General features: G+C 43.5%; 1 non-coding gene across 1 annotated transcript; it reads right to left on the bottom strand.

Moving 5' to 3' along the window:
• Positions 1 to 19,983: 19,983 nt before the first annotated feature.
• LOC121659427 lies at positions 19,984 to 20,126 on the bottom strand. The gene has a single exon (XR_006014320.1). It is a non-coding gene; the product is annotated as a U1 spliceosomal RNA (small nuclear RNA).
• Between the last annotated feature and the right edge of the window lie 1,346 nt (positions 20,127 to 21,472).

The following is a 21,472-nucleotide window of genomic DNA, read 5'->3' on the forward strand; positions in this document are numbered from 1 at the left end:
AAAAGCCTCTCTCCTGTTCTACCTGGACTTCTAATTCCAGTGCAATGTGTAGGCACACGGTGCTTTGTCTTCTCAGGGTATAATTAGACTCAGTAATGCAGCTGTCCTGTTTACAGTGTAAATCCCCCTAATGATAAATGGAGTAGACTTTTGGAGAAACCCTGATACTTCAGACAGGGAGAGTGGATGACCTTTGCAAATAACTGGTGGCTAGAAAGTAAATCATTATCTGCTAATAAGCCTCTGATTGCTGGGTGTTTTATACTGTGGAAGATTAGAGAACTTGACTTAGCTTTATTTTAGTCCTGGCTGTGGAGCTGGAGCACGAACAGGACTAACTGGTTTGTTTATGGGTGAGATTCTGACCTTGTGTCTTGAGAATCCCTTTGAGAGTTCACACTATGGCAGAAGCTCTTCTGTGGTGCTGGTGAAAAAAATGTGACAAAAAGGCTTTAGGAATGGATAGTGTGTAGTAATATGGGGAGCAGATTCTGTGCTGTGAAGCACCCAGTGACCTCAACCAGGTGAGAGGACCCGCATAAGCATTCTACAGCCAAATAACAGGAGATGTCTGTGTCCCCAAACCCCCACAGCATCAGGACAGGGAGCTGATTGAGGATGGAATGAGGATGTGCTTTTACCCTTATTTGCAGGTGTTTATCAGGTTCCTGAGGAGAGCAGAGTGTTCCAACTGCAGTCTCTGACTTCTGCTGAGACAGAGCTGGGGACCACGAGGGGGAGGTCACTTCAGCTGTCAGATTTCAGAGACCAGAAACTGCTCAGTGGGGAAGAGATGGGGAACATATGGTGTGGTAGGCAGAGGTGACAGTGGCACAGAAGAGCAAGAAATATAATGAGAAGTGAACGTTTTGTGGGATGCTGCCTTTAGGAATGTGGTGTGAGAGGGCAGGAACTGGTGAGAGCGGGGCTGTATGTGCAAAGGAAAATCAAATAGGGTAAAAACAGGAGCTGGGAAACAGGGATGAGCCTTGGGAGGGAAATTGCCTTCTCTCCTGTGTGTGCTTGCCGTGGCATACATCAGCCTGGAGGCCACAGGAGTTATGGCATGAATTGGAGGAGCATCTTAAACATGGATGGTTTGTGTCCATTTGTTGCTCTCCAGAGGAATAAAACTGGGGCCTTTGGTTACTCTCTAGCTCTGGTTTTGATTCAGAACAGGACAGGAGGTACTTTTCTGGCACACATGATTGTGCAGCCCTGGGAGGAGGAGGTGGCCACGGGAAGAGATGTGCCACCAGCCCATTGTGCCTGGGGGTCACTCACTGGGACCACAGGGCAGCTCCAGGAGAAACAAATGGGGAGGAAGCAACCAGTGAGGAGTTCCTTCAATTGGACTGAGTCCCATTTCTTCTTGTTTCATTATATTTCAGCTGCATGGGACGAGTTGGGTGGCATTACCTCTGCTTGTTATGTGTTCTTATCACGCTGTCATTGTCACTGGCGTAGCCTTGCACAAAATAATTTTCTCTGCAATGTCTGATGCTGGTGTGTTCAGCCCACCAAGGAGACAACTTGAGGAATTGTTCATCAGCGTGTTCACTGACCATGCTCAAGATCTTCTGGACATCTGAATATCTGCTACAATTTGAGTTCTTTTGGCTATTATGGCACTGTGGGAATTGTTTTCCCAATCACTGAGAAATTCAAGACTTGAAAAATGCTTTTGTCTCAAATTAGGACAGAAACCCAAAATCTCAACCATTCTTATTCATCAGCTGTGGGAATTTAAAGGAAGGAACTATCTTAGTTGAAAATACATGTTTCAGTAAATTGCAATTGCTGCAATTTGAGTTCAGACTTTTTAAAATGTAAATGAAGTATTTGCTGATCATTATAAATTTCAAAGGAAGAAAGCAGGTCTATATGAAATTCAGTCTGTTTCAAGTAAAAACATATATTAAAAAGTAGTTTAGGTTACAGATTTTTTTCTCCCCAACTGACAAATTTTTGAACAATCCTTCATTTGCAATGTTTTGAATTAGGAGAAATGGCATTTTCTGATGTTTCCTCAAAAAATTCCCAAATTGTTTTAATGATCTAACCAACAACAGTCTTCTGTGGCTTTTTGCCAATATGTTGGTTTATGTGTAATTATACTGGAATGATATTAAAAGTTTATTTCATAATGAAAATAACCTCAGGAGGAATGAAAATGGATATAGAGTTGCAAATGAAACACTCCGCAAAAAGTGAAATTTGCACTGCAAGGAAATTCTTGCTCCACTTTCAGGTCTGAGATGGTAATAAATTGAACACAGAGCATTTCACAGTGTCAGATATAAAATATATTAATCTTGTCAGAGAGTGTACTAACTCTCCCAGATTTATGATCAGGTGCACTTAAGTGCTGTTCTTCTCATTAATCTTGATTTACAAACAGTAGCCTTCAGAACAAGGGGTCAGAAGAGACAAGAGACTCATGGATGTGTTGCTTGGATAACTCACCTTCCCCAGCTGCCCTGTACCTTTCAATGACACCTTTCCATCTTTAATTACTGAAGGGTCTTTAATCTTGTCTGAGTAAGGACAGGATATGATGGATGTGAGGGGTTGCCTGGGCTACTCTGGGTTTGTTTTTTAACAAGAGATGTCATGGATGTTGGTGCGAACAGCAAGATTACCACATCTGCCACTAGCAGGACTTGATGCTGAGAAAGTTCATGATGAGAGGGATGCACTTGGAAGGGGGGAAAAACAGCAGGAGAATTACTGAATGAAAACAGCCATGTGGAGAGAATATAGTTCCTAAGAAACTGCATTTTAAAGTCTGCTTAACACACATACTCTGAATAAGATTCTGTCCATCTGCAAAAGAATGTCCCTTTATAATTCTTAAAATCAAGGGGAAATGGAAAACCATGTTTTCAAAGGAAATAAACCTGGTAATTCCACTAGGTGATACTGGGGACAAGTCAGTCTTCCTGCAGGCTGGTGTGCTAGGTAGGATAACATCACCCTGGATTCTTGTCAAGGTGCTTAACCTGGAGGAGTTAAACAAACCTCCCAAATCTACTTGTAATTCGTAAGAGGAATGAACAAAGTAATTCATCTGATAAAGCTGCAAAACTGCCAGGTGTGAGGACGTAGGTGTATACAAAATGAAAATAATTTCTAACTTCCTCTCTGGTATGGTCAGTCATCCAAAAAAATGTCATTTGTAGCATTCAGCATTCATTATGTACTTTCTCTAAGGGTATTAAACTGCTGGACCATCTGTACGTTGCAGGCAGGGTTGGTGGCAGCGTTAAGAGTCTAATGGACTTCGTAGGGCCTCTTCCAGTTCTTCCAAACGGGAGTAGAAACTGGTGACATTTGATATGATGAGGGCTTTGGGAAGAGTTTTGGCATGAAACAGTTATCTGAGTTGTGCTTTTAAGTCAGGAAGTAAATCCACCTTAAAGAAATATGCCTGAAGTGTACCAGAGTCTGGACTTTCCTGATATCCACTAGAAAAATATTCCACAGCTATTGATAAAACCTACCTTATTTTCTTCACAGCTTCCCTAGATGCTTTGTTCTGAGCTTTAAGACCTCCCAAAGGCTCACAGATGCCATGGGGGTTCATGGATGAGAATTCAGACTTTGATGTGGTTGGAACTTGAGACACTAATTGCTTTGAAAAACAGGACCAGGGCCTTAAGCTGGCATCAGATACTGGCTGGGAGCCATGGGAAAGACTTGAACACAAACCAGATATGCCCTTGGCAGCATAAGCCATGGAATAAGCAGTTGTTCCCCATTCCCAACCAGCTGGAGCTCATGTACGGTTTCCACACTGAGTTTCAAAACACATTGAGTTATTATAATCCAGCCCAGAGGTGAAAAATTCATGGATTACTGATGCCACCTAAGCAGCCAGACTTCGCAAGGTGTCAGACCCAAGGCACAGCTCTGACAAATGTGAGCAGTGTGCTTTTCCACAGAGGAGGAGACGATGTTTCCATGAGCTGTTTAAAGAAATCCTTCCCCTCATCCTGCATTTTGGCTGTGCTTGGATTCATTCACTTCAGCCTTTTTGGATGCAGTTCAAGCCATCTGCTCCTCTCCAAGAGCTGTGTTCCTGGAGGTGTTCTGGCCTGCTGTGAGTGTCAGTGGTGGTACCCGTGGAGAATGAGGACACTGTCACCCACAGCCTGTTGGTAACCAAGCCTGCAGCAGCTTCTCCATGTCTCCCAGACATCTTTCCTAATTAAAGAGAGGAAGAAGGGCTACATGGATGTCTATGGGCTGTTCAAGGATGGGAGAACAGAACCTGCCTCCACTCTTAGGTTTGCTGGACACCAGTGACAGCAGCTATGTTGGAGTTGAACTGTCCACTTCTGGTACTTACTGTTGTTATTTTTATATCAAAGACTTCAGACTGACCTAGGAGTGGAAGGGAGGTGATGACCACAAGAATTGGGTGTCAGCAGAGCTCTCTGTGCTGTTTCAGGGGCTACATCCCCGTGCAGGATGTTGGCCAAAGTGAGACAGCTGTCAGGGAGGAGGGAGGTGTCAAGAGGAAAACATGTATCAGAACCTTCAAGGTCAAGGATCAGCTTTTGAAAATGTTGAAGAAATTATTTATCATTGAAAAAAGGACTTTGAAGGCTTGATTTTTAGAATACTTATTTTGAATCCTGGCTTTTTTTGAAAAAAAACCCATGAACTTAGCTGGAACAGAGAAACACAGACACCAGTTTGTTTGTAAGTGAAAGCTTCTTTTCCAAGGAGAGCCGTATGTACTTGATTAAGAAGCTGACACTTCTCCACAACTTTTTGTTTTGCTGGTTTACAGATTCATGGAGTGACCTTCTTGGTAAGGATAAAGGAAATAGGCAGAGTGAGGGCATCTGAACAGTAGAAGATAATAGATAATGATTTTTTCTGTGATTGGTTTGCTCACTTTAGAACAAGTTGAGGCTTCTTTGGAAGGCAAGGCAGCTTCAGTTGTTCTCAGCCATGCTGGTGTGTGGTTTAACCTCTGATCTCTCATTAGTTGGTAATATTTCCAACAGAGTGTGAGATTCCTAGTGCTTCCAGAAAACAAGATCTCAGATTTTGTATTGAAAATATGGTGCAAAATATGTTCACCTCATAAGAAAATTCAGATAATAACATGAGAGCTGAAGGTCTTCATATAGAGTTCCCATGTGGTGGTAGGCAGCTGATCTATAATTTCATTGAGAGAGTCAGAAGTCTTTCTTTTTTGGAGGAGAACATGCTGCTGATCATCTTAGTTTCTTGCTGTATGGGGTTTTGTCATGTATTTATTTTTAATTCTGATTATTCAGTGCAGGAATATTTTCTGCATCTGAAACTGAGGAACAGCTAACCCCTCCTCTTCATTTGTCTGGTGTGTACTAAAATATATCCTAGAGTGTGGAATGTATCCCAGACTTCTTGATGAGAAGGTGCAAAGGTGAGAGAAGTGTCTTTTCAAGAGTCTAAAGCATCGTGGAGTCACGTCTCAGTGAAGCAGTCATGACTAAATACAGCAGCCAAATTGAAACCCTGCCTAGTCTGACTTGTTTTTTTGGCATCTGATCTTGCAGTCACCTGATAGTGTTAGTCCTTCCCCTTTCTGTTCTGTTTAATGGTGTTGCAGAATGAGCAACTGTCTTCAGAACTGATTCAACAAATGGGGAATTTGGAAGAAATATTTGATGCAATTTGAGAAGGTTTAGGGCACTGCTATCGCAGCAACTTCACCTCAGTGGTTCCTACTTCCTGAGCCCTGGTGGGACAGGCTTCTCTCTGCTCTACTGGACTCTGTGGAAGGAGATTTGCATTTGTTCCTTAGTTGGGTGCAGGTGGTTTAACAAACTAAAGTATGCCTCAAAGAGCTGGAAGAGTTGTAAAGTGACAGAGCCAAATGCTCAAAGGCCTTCCTCCCATGGATGTCACCAAGACCAGAGCTGTGGGTGGAAGGAGATGGCCATCTGTGGTTAGGAAAAACAATTATTCAGCAAAGCCTCATCCCTGGCTGAATTAGCAAGTGTTGGAAGTGACTGTAAATGCACCATCCTCAGTGCTTAGATGTACCAGTGTGTCTCTGTGCATTGCCCAAGTGTCACTCATAGTGAGATGCAATAGCAGGTTTTCAAGTTAAAAACTCAATGTTTTTTTAAATATGTGAAGCATAAATTACCACATATAATGAAGAGCTGGATGACTCTTATCCCTTAGAACTGCTGCTCAGAATGTTTTTTTGTTTTGTCAGATCGGAAAGGCATCAAATTGTTTTATTCATTATTTCTCCCTATAGGTTACTTTCCAACGTCATGTGTTTTGCACTGTATAATTTGGAATCTTTTCAGACTGAAAAGTGCAGACAAAGAGACTCCCACTTGTTTTGACAGTGTCTTGTGTATTTTATGCACCAGTTTAAAGCAAACACCACCCCTTGACACCCCCCCAAAAATGATGATCTTTGATTTGATTCACTCCATGGACCTAGAATTGATATGAAAACCTGTGCAAGAACTAAACCATGTGAGTAATTTAAAAATTGTGTCTAAATACAAATGCAGCAGGGTTCACTCCTGGAAATTCTCAGACGAGCTTAAAGATGACCTTTCATGAATAGTTTAAGTAGATATGGTTCTCTGTTGGGATTGGGGGAACAGGCTGGTAACCTTTTCTGTCCCCTTGTGGGTCTGTCTTCCATAATTATCTAATTCACCGCTTTAACTTTATTTCCAAATAAGGAAAGATTGTTTTTGTATGGAAAGCTTAGTAGCACTACAGCTTACTTGGCCAGGGAAGCATGAAGACAGGATAAAGAGAAATATGCCTAGTGCCAGAGGTTTCCCAGGAGTTTCAGTCAGACCTGGGTAAGGCTCAGTGTGGAGAGGGATCAGCAGGACACAAGGCTGAGCTGGATTTATGGGTGTAGTTATCTAACAGTAGCTTTTGCCTCTCAAGGTCAGCCCACCCGAAGTGCACATACACAGTGATGGTTTAGAGGAATAAGCTATAAAACCATAAAGTGCACAGCAGACTGACAAGATGTCAAGTGGATTACTACTTTGACAGACTCAGGAGACCAAAGCACAGGTGCAGCCCAACAGCAGCTGATAAAGTAAGTGCTGACTGCTAATGAGAGCTCCCAAACCATGGAACTGCTCATGCTCCAACGAGACCATGCCTTGGGTAGGAGCTGTTCCTTCCAAGGATAAGGATAGGCTAAGATGCTCCTAAATGGTGGATAACCCTGCTAATCCAAACACTGCTTGCTCTCTCCATCCTTGAGGAGCTGTATGATTTTCACCAGAGCTGCATAATCCCTGGTATGAGTGAGCATTCTTTATGAAGTGTTGGAAGGGTTGAGGACAGCATCCCAGAGGACAGCAGCTTTGGTGGTCTTTAACCATCAGTACTGAAATCTTGAGCTCCTGTGGGCAGTGAGAGGACTGGGGAGAGAAAAAGGTGCTGTGGGTTTCTTTCTATCAGTAGGGATAAAGGAGTTGGAGTGTTAAATGTGCACCACCATCCTGGCACCTGTGTGCCAGAGGAAGGTGGTGTCTGCTGAGCCTTTTCCTGCACATTTTTTTCCTACCTCCCCTTGTAGGAGCTGGTTAAATTTGTCAAATAAAAAAACCAAGACACTGAGAAATGGTTCTTCTGTCTTCAGTTGTTCCTAGGTGTAGGTTTTACGAGCAGTAACAGTACCATGTACCTCACTGACTAATTTGATGGAATGAGCTTTGTAAAAACAGATTAAACTATTTTCTATTCACTTCAGGAAGGGATAATTAGGTGGGAACAGAACAGACAGGAACAAGTCACAAGTACTGCGCTATCAGACACTGCCTTTGATCATCGTGTTACTCCCAGGTCTGCAGTCACAAATTAGGGTGTTCTATTTGCAGTGGATGGGGCTTCAAGCATGTTGTGCTCAAAGCTGAATTTTTCCTTGATTTCCTCTTCAAATGCCTTTTTCTCATGCAGAAATTTTCAGGCTACTCTGGACTCAGAGAAATTGTGCTATCTCCAAAAGGTGTTCACAGGGGAAAAGGTAACTTTCCCAGTCTCCAGGAAAATAAAGTTTGCCTTCACTGAGTTTGAACTAAAAAGTAGGCTCTCATATGTGCCTCTTTGAGCTGCTTTCTCAGAACCAAAATTAATTATTTAATCCTCTTCTTTGAGCTCTGTCTCTGCTCTATATATTAAGTTTCCTTTCTACATGGCTGTGACTGTGAAGGCTGTGTAGCTCCTGAAGGTCTAATAAAAGTAGAAAATGTAGTAACATTCAGCAGATTCAACCAGTGTCCAGGGCTGTGAATGATGAGCTACAGTTGGGAGTCCTGGAAGTGAACTGGACAGACTTACAGACCTGTCTTTTGTGTTTTGCTCTATTCCTTCTCCAAGTCTGCAATCAGTGGGATAAGAAAAACCTTCATTTCTCTCCTTTGGGTTCATCCTCAGGGAGAAGTCTTGATGACAAATGCAATGAGTCCAATAAAGAAGTAATGAAAAATAACCAACTTCCTTTCACAGTGTGTGAGTTAGAAAGGAGGAAAGTGAAGGAGAGACTCTGGGGCTGTTTTATCCTATTGCTTTTGAAACTGTGAAGGAAAACTCTGTTAAGTCTGAGTCTGCCAGGTTTGGCAGACAGATCCTCTGTTATCGAGTCTCTTGAAACTAAATGTGATGCCTTGGTTCCCTGGTGAGGGCCCTGGAGGGAAAAGAAGCTGCTGGAAGGCTCCTGAGAAAAACGCAGTGAGGCTGTCACAGGGTGAAAGTCCCCACAGCCTTTGAGAGAAGGCTCAAATAAATGCTTGAAAAGAAAATTTTAAAGGGAATCAAAGGAGGGGAGGCCTTCAAGTATTAGGAGAGATGGAGGAGAATTCTTGTAATGCTTTGTCAGTCTAGTGTATGGAAAATTTCCCTCTGGGACCAGTGTGGGGGAGGCTGGGTTTGAAGTACAGGGCTCAGCTCAAGCTGTTGACATTTCTCCTTCAGTGCTGGAGGAGTGTGAAGATGTCCTGTGTCAGTAGCAGGTAGGTCAGCCAAAAGGATGCCTTTCATATTTCCTCCAGAAAATACTGACTTATGTGCCCCAAGCACAGGTCGTTTCTACTGCCAGTTCTCACCTTAGGAGTGAAGACTCTCCAAAATATTAATTTGGTTTGAAACAGGGAATATTTTCTGTCCAAACACCTGGGCTTTGTTTTTATAAGAATTAAATCCAGGCACTTAGGCCTTAGCAGCATAAAAAATATCCCCTGTAGGTAGAGGTGTGATAGAGTTCTTCATGGAATTTGTCATTTCACATTATTGCTGGAAAACAAGGGGACAGATTGCATTGAAACCATGGGGAGATGCTGATGAAAGCAATTTGTGCTGTGGGAAAGTGAGATAGATCTGATGGAAGTGAGAGGGCTGCAGGCTGGAGCAGTGGCTGTGAGGGGCACAGCAGCTCATAGCTGTCCCTTGGTCAGTTGTCCCCCTGAGCTGCTGCAAGGAGCAGCTGGGCAGCTGTTTGGTCATAGTGTTCTCCACGTGTGAATTCCAGCCCTCAAGGTCTCACTCTCTGCTGGGTAACACAGAAAGCTTCAGGTGCCCACAGTACATGGGGTTTTTCAAGAATCCCACACCTTCTTGTGCCTCACCTTTCTTGGCCATCTTCAAGCCAGCACTTCCTTGGGTGGCGAAACCCCTGGATAGGAACAGGGCCTAAGGCAGCAGGTTGACTTTGTATAATTTTCCATTCTTTTTGCCTCATTCCCATGACAGAGATTGCATTAGAAGCTGAGAGGCTCATAAATTCTGAGTTATAGCTGTAGGCAGTTCATGAAGGGGAAATTGGGACTGGGGAGGATTTGAAATTTACATATATACCACACCCACTGCTATTTAATTTGCATTTTGTTTGCATATATCATGGTTAAATAATACCCATGCAGTACTTTTAAGGGGTAAGGAATGTATCAGTTTGTCTATGATTTATATAATTTTTGCTTTAAGCGTAATTTTATAGAGTAGTTTGGAGAGCATGCAGTATGAGCTTAAATTTAATTTCACAAAAATGATCAAATAAAACTTATCAGCCATAAATATTGAGTTCTCTTTGAAAATAATGTGGCTTTCATAAAGATCTTAGTTTAACAACACTGCAGTCTGCTGGTTAACAGCTGAAAAACCCTGATCCAATACAAGAGCAAGCTTTCCCATACATTGGGATTTCAGGGGCATCTGCCCTGAACTGGGTGGGAACTCAGGACTTGTGTCTGTTCAGTGGTATGTGATTCCTCAGACTTTAGGGACTGAGTTTGGATAGTGTTTTAAAGCATGTTCCTTCCTTGTTTGCATTACATGAATGATTTTCCAGGATGAGTGCAGCAGCAGAGTGACAGTGTCTGTCCTTCCCAGGATGGCAAATGACTGTAACATAATTATTAGATAATTGTGACTAGTGTCCCATGTGGGAAGAGAGAGGCCAAAGCTATTTCAAGATGCTTTTCAGATTTTTTTTTTTACCATGGACTTCTTACAAATTCAAAAGTAGGAAGAAAAACCACCTGACAGTCTTTGTTTTGTGCCTATCCCAATGGCACAGGAATTGCAACATCCTATTTAAAATTTATTTTCCCCTTTTTAGTTTTGCAGCTGTTCTTCAGGGCAAAGACCAGTTCTTCAGAGATATTTCTGCATCTTTAAGAAGCAGAGAGGTGCCACACTCCTGTCACTGCATTTTCCTTGACTGGGAGGACTTGGAAATTCCATGAAGTCCTTCCCAGGAAAAGCTTTCTTCCTCGGGGATCTGGTCTCATGTGTTTCTCTGCATTTTTAGGCACCTAGACATCTTTTAGCTGTAAGTACATTTTTGGTCATGTATTAAAACTCTTGGAGTACCATGTTCTGCCACCTCCTCCTCTGTACACACTCAGGAATCTCACACTGTAACCACCCTCTCTGCACCTTTTCATTAAAGGCAGCTCTCGCCTGGCAGCCCAGCCACAAATCTGCTTTGAGACAGAGAATATTCCTCTGTGGCAGCACAGAGATCTTTATGTGTCCTTTTGGTGGCAGTGGCCTATAACCTGCAGTGCTCCCAGCTCTGCAGCCTCACACACGAGCCCCTGCCCCTCGCTGTGTGCTGGGCTGCCCGCAGGCTGCCTGCAAGGTTCAAGTTTGCCTTGAGTGATCTCTTAGCTAAGAAATAACAACATGTAACTCTGGCAACCTGAGCTTAAATTGGTTTGAGATGGTAAGGAATGCTCTTGGTTTCTCTCTAACCTCCCTGCACTGGCAATAACTCAGTTCTGAATGTGCAGCCTGTTATTACTGTGGGCTTTTGACACATGGATGTGAAACCTCCTCTTAACCTGGCTGAGCCTTGCCAGAGTGATGGACATCAAAAAGGTCTGCTCTGTTTTGATCAGCACCAATGTGCTTGGGAGCACGTCCCTAATCGGTCGCCTTTGTCAGTGTCTGAGTGCTCCAGCAGGGCTTCAGGAGCAAGTGGGTGTTCTCACCCATCCTCTCATTTGTCCCTGACCTCAGGCGCTTGCACAAATGTTATCTGGAGCAGAGACTGGAGATGTGCTGTTACACAAGTGGCAGACATGTATTTAGCAAAATGGACCAAGTGTGGGTTTGTGTGTACTTGAGTTCCAAGCGTTTTTCTTAGAAGTTTATGCACTTCTTGTTGCTTTGTAGCATTCAAAAGCAATTTAAATTTCTTTGCTTCTTGATCTTTCTCATAGTCTTCCAGCTTTGCTGCTTTGTTTCTGTGCTCATATGTGGCATCAAAAACAGTGCACTTGCTGCTTCCCTTTGTTCAGGTTGCTCAGATGACCTGCAGCCCCTCTGCAGATTACAAATGGGTGTCAGTCTTCTGCCTTGCCTTGTACTGATGCAGGTAAAACAGGTATGTTCATGTGAGCTCAGAACAAAGCCTTTAAATCTATCATCTGTGTTTGCACTTGAATGACTCTTTTTAAATTTGAGATATGAACTATCAAAGGAAGAATACAAGCACAGGTTTGCTTGGTGGGCTGTTAAATAGGATTTCTGAGTAAAGCCTCAGTGACTCAGGAGCCCAAGAGCACCTTTAGAGATCTGAGCCCTTGGAAACAACTGTATGGAATGTATTGAAAACAGAGGCACAGCACTGAAGGCATCACCCTGTGCCTTTCTACCCTGTCATCTGCTGGCTGTGGTGTTTTCAAGCTTGCCCAGGTGTTGCTACAACCTTCGAATCCCCTTATATACCTGTAAGCATCCTTGGTATCAGCAGCAGCTGCCTGGCCTGATGTGCTCCTGAGCCCACAGCGATGGAGTGGAGCTGCTTTCTGCCTCCATCTGTCTTTCCACATGGCTGAGGCTGTGGCTGCATATGCATGGGAGCGAGTGAGGCTCAGAGAGCAGTCTGAAAGCCAGCCAGGCACTCGGTGCTTGCTGAGCAACAGGAGCATGCCACGAGCATGTGCCCTTCCACAGTTTGAATGAGATAGAGCAAGACACTAGGTCAAGGAGAGACGTGTAGCAGAGGGGGAAGTGGGAAAGAAATCCATAAATATTCAATGAAGGAAGCGGGAGAACACATTCTGATTACAACTCTGGCTCTAATGTACGCAAATGTAACAGTTTCCTCCCCTACTAAAGAATCATGTATTACATACATTGGATGATGTAGTAATGTGTAGCAACATAGTTTATGACTCCTAGGAGAAGAAAATCATAATTCACTGCCATTAACAAAAATAATAGTGCTTTCACCCAGAGGAGCTTTCCTTCGAAACCTGTACAGATTCTATCTAACCTAATTTAAGCAATGTCATGAGTTGGAACAGATCGCTATCAAGTCTGTCATGCTTGTCATAACACGGCACTTGAATTGAAGACATCCCTTCCCAGGAGAAATTCCTGTGAAGGAACTGTATTATTTACTGGAGTTTAAGATTCCTTTTAAGTTTCAGAGCTTGTTTGCTTGAAAATTGTTTCACTAAAACTCAACTGTTAGCCAGGTTTCATTTAAAGAGAAATGAGTTTGCATGTCCATGATTACAGGCTGCTATTCCTCAAAGCTGTAATTAACTGGGGGTGCAAAGGGGAAGCCACTACAGAGGAGCAGAGCACACACAACGTGCTTTGCAGCTGGCATTTATTTTCTTAGGGGCAAGGCTTTCTGGAGCCTGTGGATGGCCACCAGCATTTATGGGAAGAGACATTCCCTTGTGACAGCCACCTGTCTCTGTCACACCTTCCCTCATCCCTCCTGTATTTTATGCAAGCTGCTAATTAGCTTTCAGTTTTTAGTGTGTAACGAGGCAGAAAACCTAAGAGGGAAATGAGACCGTGGTCTTGCCCCTCAAAAATACTTGGAGTCAAACAGCATCTTAATGAGTTTAAATCCTTGGATGGTCACAGGTGTGGGCTCGTGACTGCTCATTTAATTTCTGATTTAAAGCAGCAACAGTGGGTGTTGAGGGGTGTGGAAGTTCACGTCCATTCCTCCAGTGCTGCTCCCATTGCCAGGCATTTCCATCCACCATTTGTTCCCGTGTTCCTGGAGAGCATTACGCTGGTGCTGAGGGAGGCAGAATGCAGGCGCAGCTCCACGCTCACTTCATTAAGAGCACGTGGGGGCTGTCCTCATTTAGTGAGGCTGCTCAGGAACCTCCTGTTTGCAGAAACTTTGGCAGCTTGTCACAGCGTGTCAAGATCTGCTCATCTCCCCGGATAGCAGAGTTTATGCATAATGCAATAAATAGAGACGGGGAGAATTGCGTTCCATGCATTTAGCAGATTTCAGGCTAAAAGAGAGAGGAGTTAAACTAATGCCTTCCTGTCAACCTCTCAAAGCATTTAATAATTTTTTTGTGTTTACTTTCTTCACTCCCTTCGTATTTATTTGTTTATACAAAATCTTTTGGGTTTTACATCTCTCTGTTAAAAATGAGTCGATGTCTTTTTTCTTTTTGAATGCTTTAGGAGATGCTGGGGAATACTTGAAAAAGAAATATATTGGGAGAGGCATGAGAAAGGTGTTTAAGGAACTGAAAGCATAGGGAAAAAGAATAATTATTTTCTCCCTTGCTGCACTGCCTGTTCTCAAACTTCTGTGACCGGGCCACATGGTGGCCTTTGGAAACTTTGGCGTCTAACGCTGAAGCTGTGTTCAAAGCAAAGCCTGCCCAGTCCTGTGTGAAGCACCGGGCTGATCAAACCCCACTGAAGTCAGTGGAAAGGCTTTCACTAGAGGCAGTGGGCTTTGGCTCAGATGCTAAAAACATTATCATCACTCTCTGGCTGATCCTCTTGATACCAGTTCTCTCATCAAACCCTCTGACAGAAAAGGAGAGAAAATCCAGTCCCTGCTGGTTAAACCAGCAGCTAAACACAGAGTTTTGACAGATTTAAACCACTCCTATGGAGAAATCAGAGTTTTTCAGCACAGAGGTACAAAAACACAAATGCTAGAAGCTACACCAGTCTTCAAAGCATCCTGTATTCCCCCAAATTCTTAAGGTGCAGTTTTTTCACGACCAGGAGAGCAGTAAATGCTGTAGGGTGTTGCCTAGCATCCTACCCAGCCTGTGGGCATGGGGCTGTCCCTTGGGCATTGTGGCAGGGGTGTGGGGATGTGCCATGATCCTGGGAACAGGGGAAGGCTGTCCCATGTCGGGGAGGCTGAAAGATGAGGCAATGGAGAGAGGTAGTGGGGGATATCAGCTTGGGAGAGAGGAAGACTGGGAGCTGCTGAGCCATAACCAGGGAGAGGCAGGGAAACTGAGCTCAGAGCCTGAAAGGAAAAGATGTTTAATGAACATTCTAGACAAAAAAAATTACATGATTAATCAGGACTGGCCTTATTTCTAGTCCTGGTATCTTGGTACTAAATGAAAGCATAACAGAGGGAACTTGAATCCTGATTTTGTTCCTGTTCTTACTGCAAAGGCTCAGTTCACAGGTTCAGACACCAGTAAGGAAGAGCCAACAGCTGGGTGGTGGAGGCAGGGACACAAGCCCCTGCTACACATTTTTAAGCAGCTTCTAACTCAAACAAGAACACAGAGCTAAAAAACCCTCTTGATTCAATCAAATATCTCCTTCCAGCCAGCAAGAGTAACAGGCTTTGGGTGTTAGATGTCCAGTCTCAGTGGATTAATAAGTTGCTTTGTATTATCAGCCAAGTTTCATCTAGAAATAAATCCTGTCTGATCTCTGTGAACATGACACAAGATTATTCCAACAAGTGCAGAGGTTGGGATTTGTGCATTGAAACTGGTGGTGAGCAGGGCTGTGGGGGGAGAAGGTTAGGAGAGGATCTGTGCCAGGGGGATGCACTGGATCAGGGTTTTGGGAGCAGAGAGAGGATTGCAAAGGTGCCCCGTGCTCCTGACCTGCAGAATCCAGCACATGACACATCCCTGGGACAAATTGCACTGCAAAGTCTTATGAGAAGCAGCTGAGTGCGTTGGGGGTTGTTAATCCTGGAGAAAAGGAGAATCAGAGACTTCTCACTCCCCAAAAGAAGATTGTAGCAGGGTGGGGGGGCAGTTTCTTCTCCCAGGAACAAGTGATAGGATAAGGAGAAATGGCCTCAAGTTGTGGCAGAGATTAAGATTGGGTGTTAGGAAACGTTTCGTCTCTGAAAGGGTGGACAGTGTGGTGAGGGGTGTGGGAAGCTAGGCTGGGACAGGATGGTGGAAAGAAGTGTGGGAGAGGATTTTGTCTGAGAGGAAGGGAGTTATATCCTACCCCTCTATCAGAGTTGTGCCACAAGGCTCAATTTCCATGATTCTTCCCATGGGAAATTCTGCACAGTGTTTTAATTAGCAATAGAAAGATGTTTAAAGAAGCTTGAGGTTTCTTACCCCTTACTCATGCTTTACTCATCCACTAGACAGACACACCTCACAGCCTTTTGTTCTTGGTCTACATTTGCACTTTCTGTGGTTTGTTTTTTGCTGGTTTTTCTTCCCTCTTCTGCTTTGAAACAAAGAAATATAGAGCAAAATTGTAAATTATTTGATTAAAGAAATACGCTTGGGTTTTTAGCTAATTTTTGTATTAACCTTTCCCTGTGTTTGTATGGCAGTGGTGCCTGGTTCTGGGGATTAAGCCTTGTGTGACTCCCAGGCAGAGCTTTCTGAGAGCCTGCAGTGATGGCAAACCTAGTCCACGCTGATGCTGTGGCTTTCCATGGAAATTTTGGCCATTACTGAGAGTGAGCAGCAGGACTTGGTGTGCTAAGCCTATCCTGGACCTATATGAAAAGATTTGCTTCCAAACTGACAGGACCACCGAGGTGAGAAACAGCCTTAGCCTTCAAATGAGGCTTTTAATTTACTTTTAATCCCCCATCCTCAAAACTGTATGAAAAAAAAAGATTAATAATACTTTCCTTTTTACTGAATTGAAAAAAGGATTTTCCCTCATTGGAGCATTTCCTCCTCCCACAGCAAGTTGCTCTCTGGTTTGGAAATGCTTTCACAGATGTCAGTTAAAATGTCAGAGGCTTCTGATCTAATCCGTGCCCTCTGAAGGACACCTGTGTTTATTTTTACCCTGTCTCTCGCCTCACATTCCTTTGTCTGTGGAGCCCTCCAGCAGCAGCTGTCCTCCAGCCCTCTGTCTTTTGGCATCTTGTACACTCCTGCTCGATGGTGTTTTTGGCTGTCAGGACCATGGCTGGCCTTGCCTCGGAATGCCCCTGTCCAGAGCTGTGGGTGACACTGCACTGACCTGGTGTCATCCCTCAGCCCCTACAGCAGGAGCTTAGAAAAGGCAGGAGGAGGAATACTGCTCAATATAAGGTGGAAGAGGAGGTGACTGTATGATGGGAGACCTTGGGAACAGGGGCAGAAAGGGAGAAAGATGGGCAAGATAAAAACAGGGATGAAAAATGAATAGGTGACCCAGCCCAGTTTTGATGGCACTGGTGGCACTGGGGACATGGGTGAATCCGTGCAGGTCATGTAAGCATCCAACTGGCCTTGCTTCTGCACCTAGGTGACACCAGAGGTTTGGGAAAATTAGGGCAATGATACAAGCAAATAAAACTCAGTTACATTTTCCCATAATTTTGATCCTCATTTTGGCAAAACCTCAATCTTTCCCTGACTTGTCCAGCAAACGTGATTAAGATTACACGGCAGGAATTTTTCCGTTCCAGCTGGAAAAATATAATTTTCTCTCTGTCCAAATGGAATGGGTGATTTTCTTGTCAGTGTTTAAATTGGCCTCCTTGGGAACATACTCTGAGATGGTGATGTCTACATTACAGAATAGAGACAACTCTTGCCTTGAAAAAAGGAAAGAAAGATGGTGGTTAATGGAATAAAAACTATGTTCAAAAGACATTATAATAAAGTCCTACAGACAGAGGGCTTTCTGACTGTGCCTTTCCTTAGGGTCTCAGCTGCGAGTTCCTCAGGGACTCTCAATCCAGATTAAACCCCGAGGGAGATTTATATATAAATGTCTATATGTATTTCTATGTGTGTATATATATGTAAATACCATATAAGCCTGTAAAAAATCCATAAGAATCTCTCTATTGACTTCAAAGGCATTTAAATCTGTGGTAGTAATGCAACTATATATTTGTAGCTGATTTGAGGATTTAGGGAATCTCTCTCTGAGCAATTTCTGAAGGCTGTTTGAGATTATAGCATTACTCCAGGTAGCTCTATTAAATTACAAACGCTGTTCTGATTGCACTCCCAGTCTGCCTGTGTGCTGTCTTTTTATTTCTGCCTTGGACTCAAAGTCCCAGCCATAGTGATGCTGGATTAATAATGGATCACACTGTCACGGGAGTGAGGCTTGTTTTACTGCCCAGAGGAGCCATGGGGTTGGGAAGTGAGAGGTCATTTTGAGGGGAGGGAGTTAAAAGGTCAGCTAGTGTGGCTTGCCACATGCCCAACGGAGCTGGAAGGGAACCCAGAGTCTTGAGCACCATTTCTAGCAGCAGAGAAGTGATGAGTCAGTGTTGTGGTGGAGGGGAAAGAGCCAGGAGCTTCAGTAGTGATATATTTTTAATGATGCAACATAGAATCATAGAAAGGTTTAGGTTGGAAGGGACCTTAAAGACCAACATGTTCCACCCCCTGCCATGGGCAGGGACACCTTCCACTATCCCAGGTTGCTCCAAACTCCATCCAACCTACCCTTGGACACTTCCAGGGATGGGGTAGCCACAGCTTCTCTGGGCAACCTGTGCCAGGGCCTCACCACCCCCACTGTGAAGAATTTCTTCCCACTACCTCATCTAAACCTGTTCTCTTTCAGTTTAAAGCCATTCCCCCTTGTGGAGATAAAAGGGAATTGACCAGCATCTGAAAGCTCGGAGCCCATCCTATGCTGGCACAAGTCCATGACAGGCAGTGGTATCTCACACGGTTCCTTTGCTAGGCTGGGACACCTGGAATACAGCAGCAGCACAGAAATGAACTCTCCCTGTGTTTGCATATGGCTGAAGTGGACACGTGTTCCTCCTGCAAACCATCATCTTTTCTGTTGGTGAACTTATTACAGAGAGCTCTCCAATATTAATGGTTTTGCCTGAGCATCTGTAAAATGAGCTCCACAGGATGAGAATGTATTGTAAGTCAATACAGGGAAAGCTGGTCTGTGCTGTCACTGCCCTGGTGTGCTGTTTGGCAGGAAGAAGGTTTCCTTCTCTGTCTTCATGGGTTTAGTTTTAAATAGCTTTTATAAAACAGAGCAACCTCCTGAGCTTTAGGTAATTTTACCATATTAGATACTGAAGTATTGCTGAATCCTGTTAAGCAAATGCAGACCAAAGGATAAAAAACAAAACAAAAATGCCTTAAACCTAAAAGGCAAGTCTCTTCAGGGATTTCACCTGCTTCTAGTGAGTGATACAGGGAGACAGGACTGTTTTTCTGGGGGGAAGTCCTGTCTCTGAATGGATAACATATGTGCTAATCACAGCCATGTAGGATACAGGTTGCACCTGAATCACTAGGTCGGGTCTTGTTTCCTCCAGGGGATTTTTCCATTCCGGTGAGCTCAATTTTTTTTTCTGTTAGCTGATTTATGCCTTTCAACATGAGCTGTATCAAAGTCAGCGTTTAGCACTGTATATTTACTTTGGTTTGCATGCAATTTGCAAATGATATACTGAACTTTTATACAACTAATATGTTCATTTTAGTGTATAATGCATCTGTGAACTTCCTGAATTTTGAGCTGAAAATATGATAAGTGGGTTATATTATGCAGTGAAGGAGCTGTTCTATGAAAACACTTCCATATCATCAATTATGTACCAGCTTAATACAAAATGGTATTAATACATGAATCAGTGAAGGAAGCTGTACAATAAGATTCTCGTGAGAATATGAAACTGATATTTATTAAAGATGTAAGTTCCGTGTTAAGAAGGAATATTTTGTTTTATTCATCTATTTGATAAGCAGCTCTGCAGCCCAGAAAGGAACAATTTCATTGTATATTCACAAGGAACTCTCACATGTGTTTCTCATATTTCTCACAGAGTTCAGAAGCTTGATAAGCAATATAGATATCATAAAATCCAACTACTGGTTTATAGTACACAAGTATTGCTTTCATTTGAGCACAGTGGCTTTGGAAATGACTCCTCAGACAGCTGGTAGTGCTGGGTGGGATCCCATCCTGGTAGAGCTGTGTGGAATGCTCAGTGGGATCCCTCTTGTGTTGATGCACATTGTAGTCCAAGCAGCTTCAGTGTTATTTTTACCTGGTTGCTCTTCAGCTTATTTCACCTGGATCTCAAACTGCAAATGTCCCTCCACCTCCCAAATGCATTTCAGAGCAGGCTGCAGACCCATGGCCCAGACCTGTTAAAGTCAGCACAGGTGGATCTGGAGGTAAGAGTGTTCTTGAAGTGTGTGACACGTCTGGGATGGGCGTTCAGGGTCAGCTGCAATGTTTTGTGTTGAAATGGTTGCAGTTCCGTATGGAATGGAATGGAATGGAATGGAATGGAATGGAATGGAATGGAATGGAAGTAGTTCACTTGGAATGGTCCTACAATGGTCACCTGGTCCAACTGCAAAAAGACAGAGTGTAAAGCCCAGCACAACTGAAGGGCAGGGGATGAGCCTTGCCCTGGGAACGCCACCTGACTGATCATGGTGGCTCCCCTACCAGGCAAGTATTATGGAATGTTGGACAGAGGTACATGTCAAAACACTTTTTAAGACTGGAGGAAGATGGGGGCTCAATTATACTCAGTATTTTCACTAAGAAGTTAAAGTCTCTATCACTCTGAGGCAGAGGCTTTCCCTTCAAACCCCATGATGGGTAGGCATTAGAGTCTGAGCTGCTTTAAGAGTGATCAGGAGCCAAGAGCTGACTCTGCCAGTGGTGCCAGTAGCTCCCATTCATCTCACTTTCAGCAATATTTGGAGCCAGAATTAAGATGCCTCAAGATGAATGGGAGCCAAATTGTACTGCCTTTGTTCTCATTTGATTAAAATCCAATAGTTTTTTGACTACTACATTGGATGAGAGGGTGCTTATTATTGTTTTTAACAAACATTTAGATGCTCTGGTGATTTAAAGGCTGGCACAGCCCCTTCATCTGTCTGCAGCTCACAACTGACTTATTTCCCCCCATTCATTACAAGGTGCTACAGGCACCTGGATGCCAAGAAGAGCCACGGATGTTTTGGAAGGAAACCCTGCACTGCTGGAGGAGCTGAGAAAAGCAATCCTGTAAGGGAACACTGTGAAATGATGCACAGACAGCCACAGCAAGAAAGCAAATCTTTGGAAACCACAGCACTGGAAGAATTAGAGGGAACTTCAGGTAGAAGCACATTGCAGAGGTTTTGTAGCACAGATTCAATCTAGAGGAGTCATTTACTGAACAGCAGTAGAATAATAGAAAGAAAAGCTTATACAATACCTGAACCAGGGTAAGAGTAAAGATTGACAACTGTAGGATGAAAGGGCAAGCGAGAGAAGTCAGTCTGTGAGAGAAAGAAGAACGGTGATCAATATTAAAAACACCACCCTGTTTCTTGTGAAAAGTAATGGGATGTACAGGAAAACATAAGCAGGGTGATGAAAGCATGGACAAGGTGATAAAAGAGCCCATGAAAGTCAGAGGGAATTTGTCTTCAACTTTTTCAGGCATTTAATAAGAGTGACTCTGCAGAGAGCTCCAGGGTAGCAGTCTGGCAGTTTGTTTGCCTAATATGGCACTGAAATTAAGCAATAATTCCATTAAAAAAAAAAAAATCCCTGCTCCTCCCAGGAACTTTAGATGCAATTGTTGTGGGGCAATTGACACAGAAATCACTCCAAAGCTGCTTTGCAGAGGTATAAAGCAAGAAAAATGGCTGCATAATTATTTGTTTCCTTCCCCTCCCTTGGCAGCTTCCAGCCCCCAAAACTGAGGACTGCTTCAGTGTGCATATGACTCAGGAGAATATACTCCTCCAGTGATGGCCCAGAGGATACTGGTTCATAGCTGGGGATACTGGAGTATGTCCAGAAC

This window comes from Corvus kubaryi, unplaced genomic scaffold (genome assembly GCF_017639235.1).
Source record: "Corvus kubaryi isolate FWS band 111438036 unplaced genomic scaffold, C.kubaryi_AGA036_p1.0 136, whole genome shotgun sequence".
NCBI lineage: Eukaryota > Metazoa > Chordata > Aves > Passeriformes > Corvidae > Corvus > Corvus kubaryi.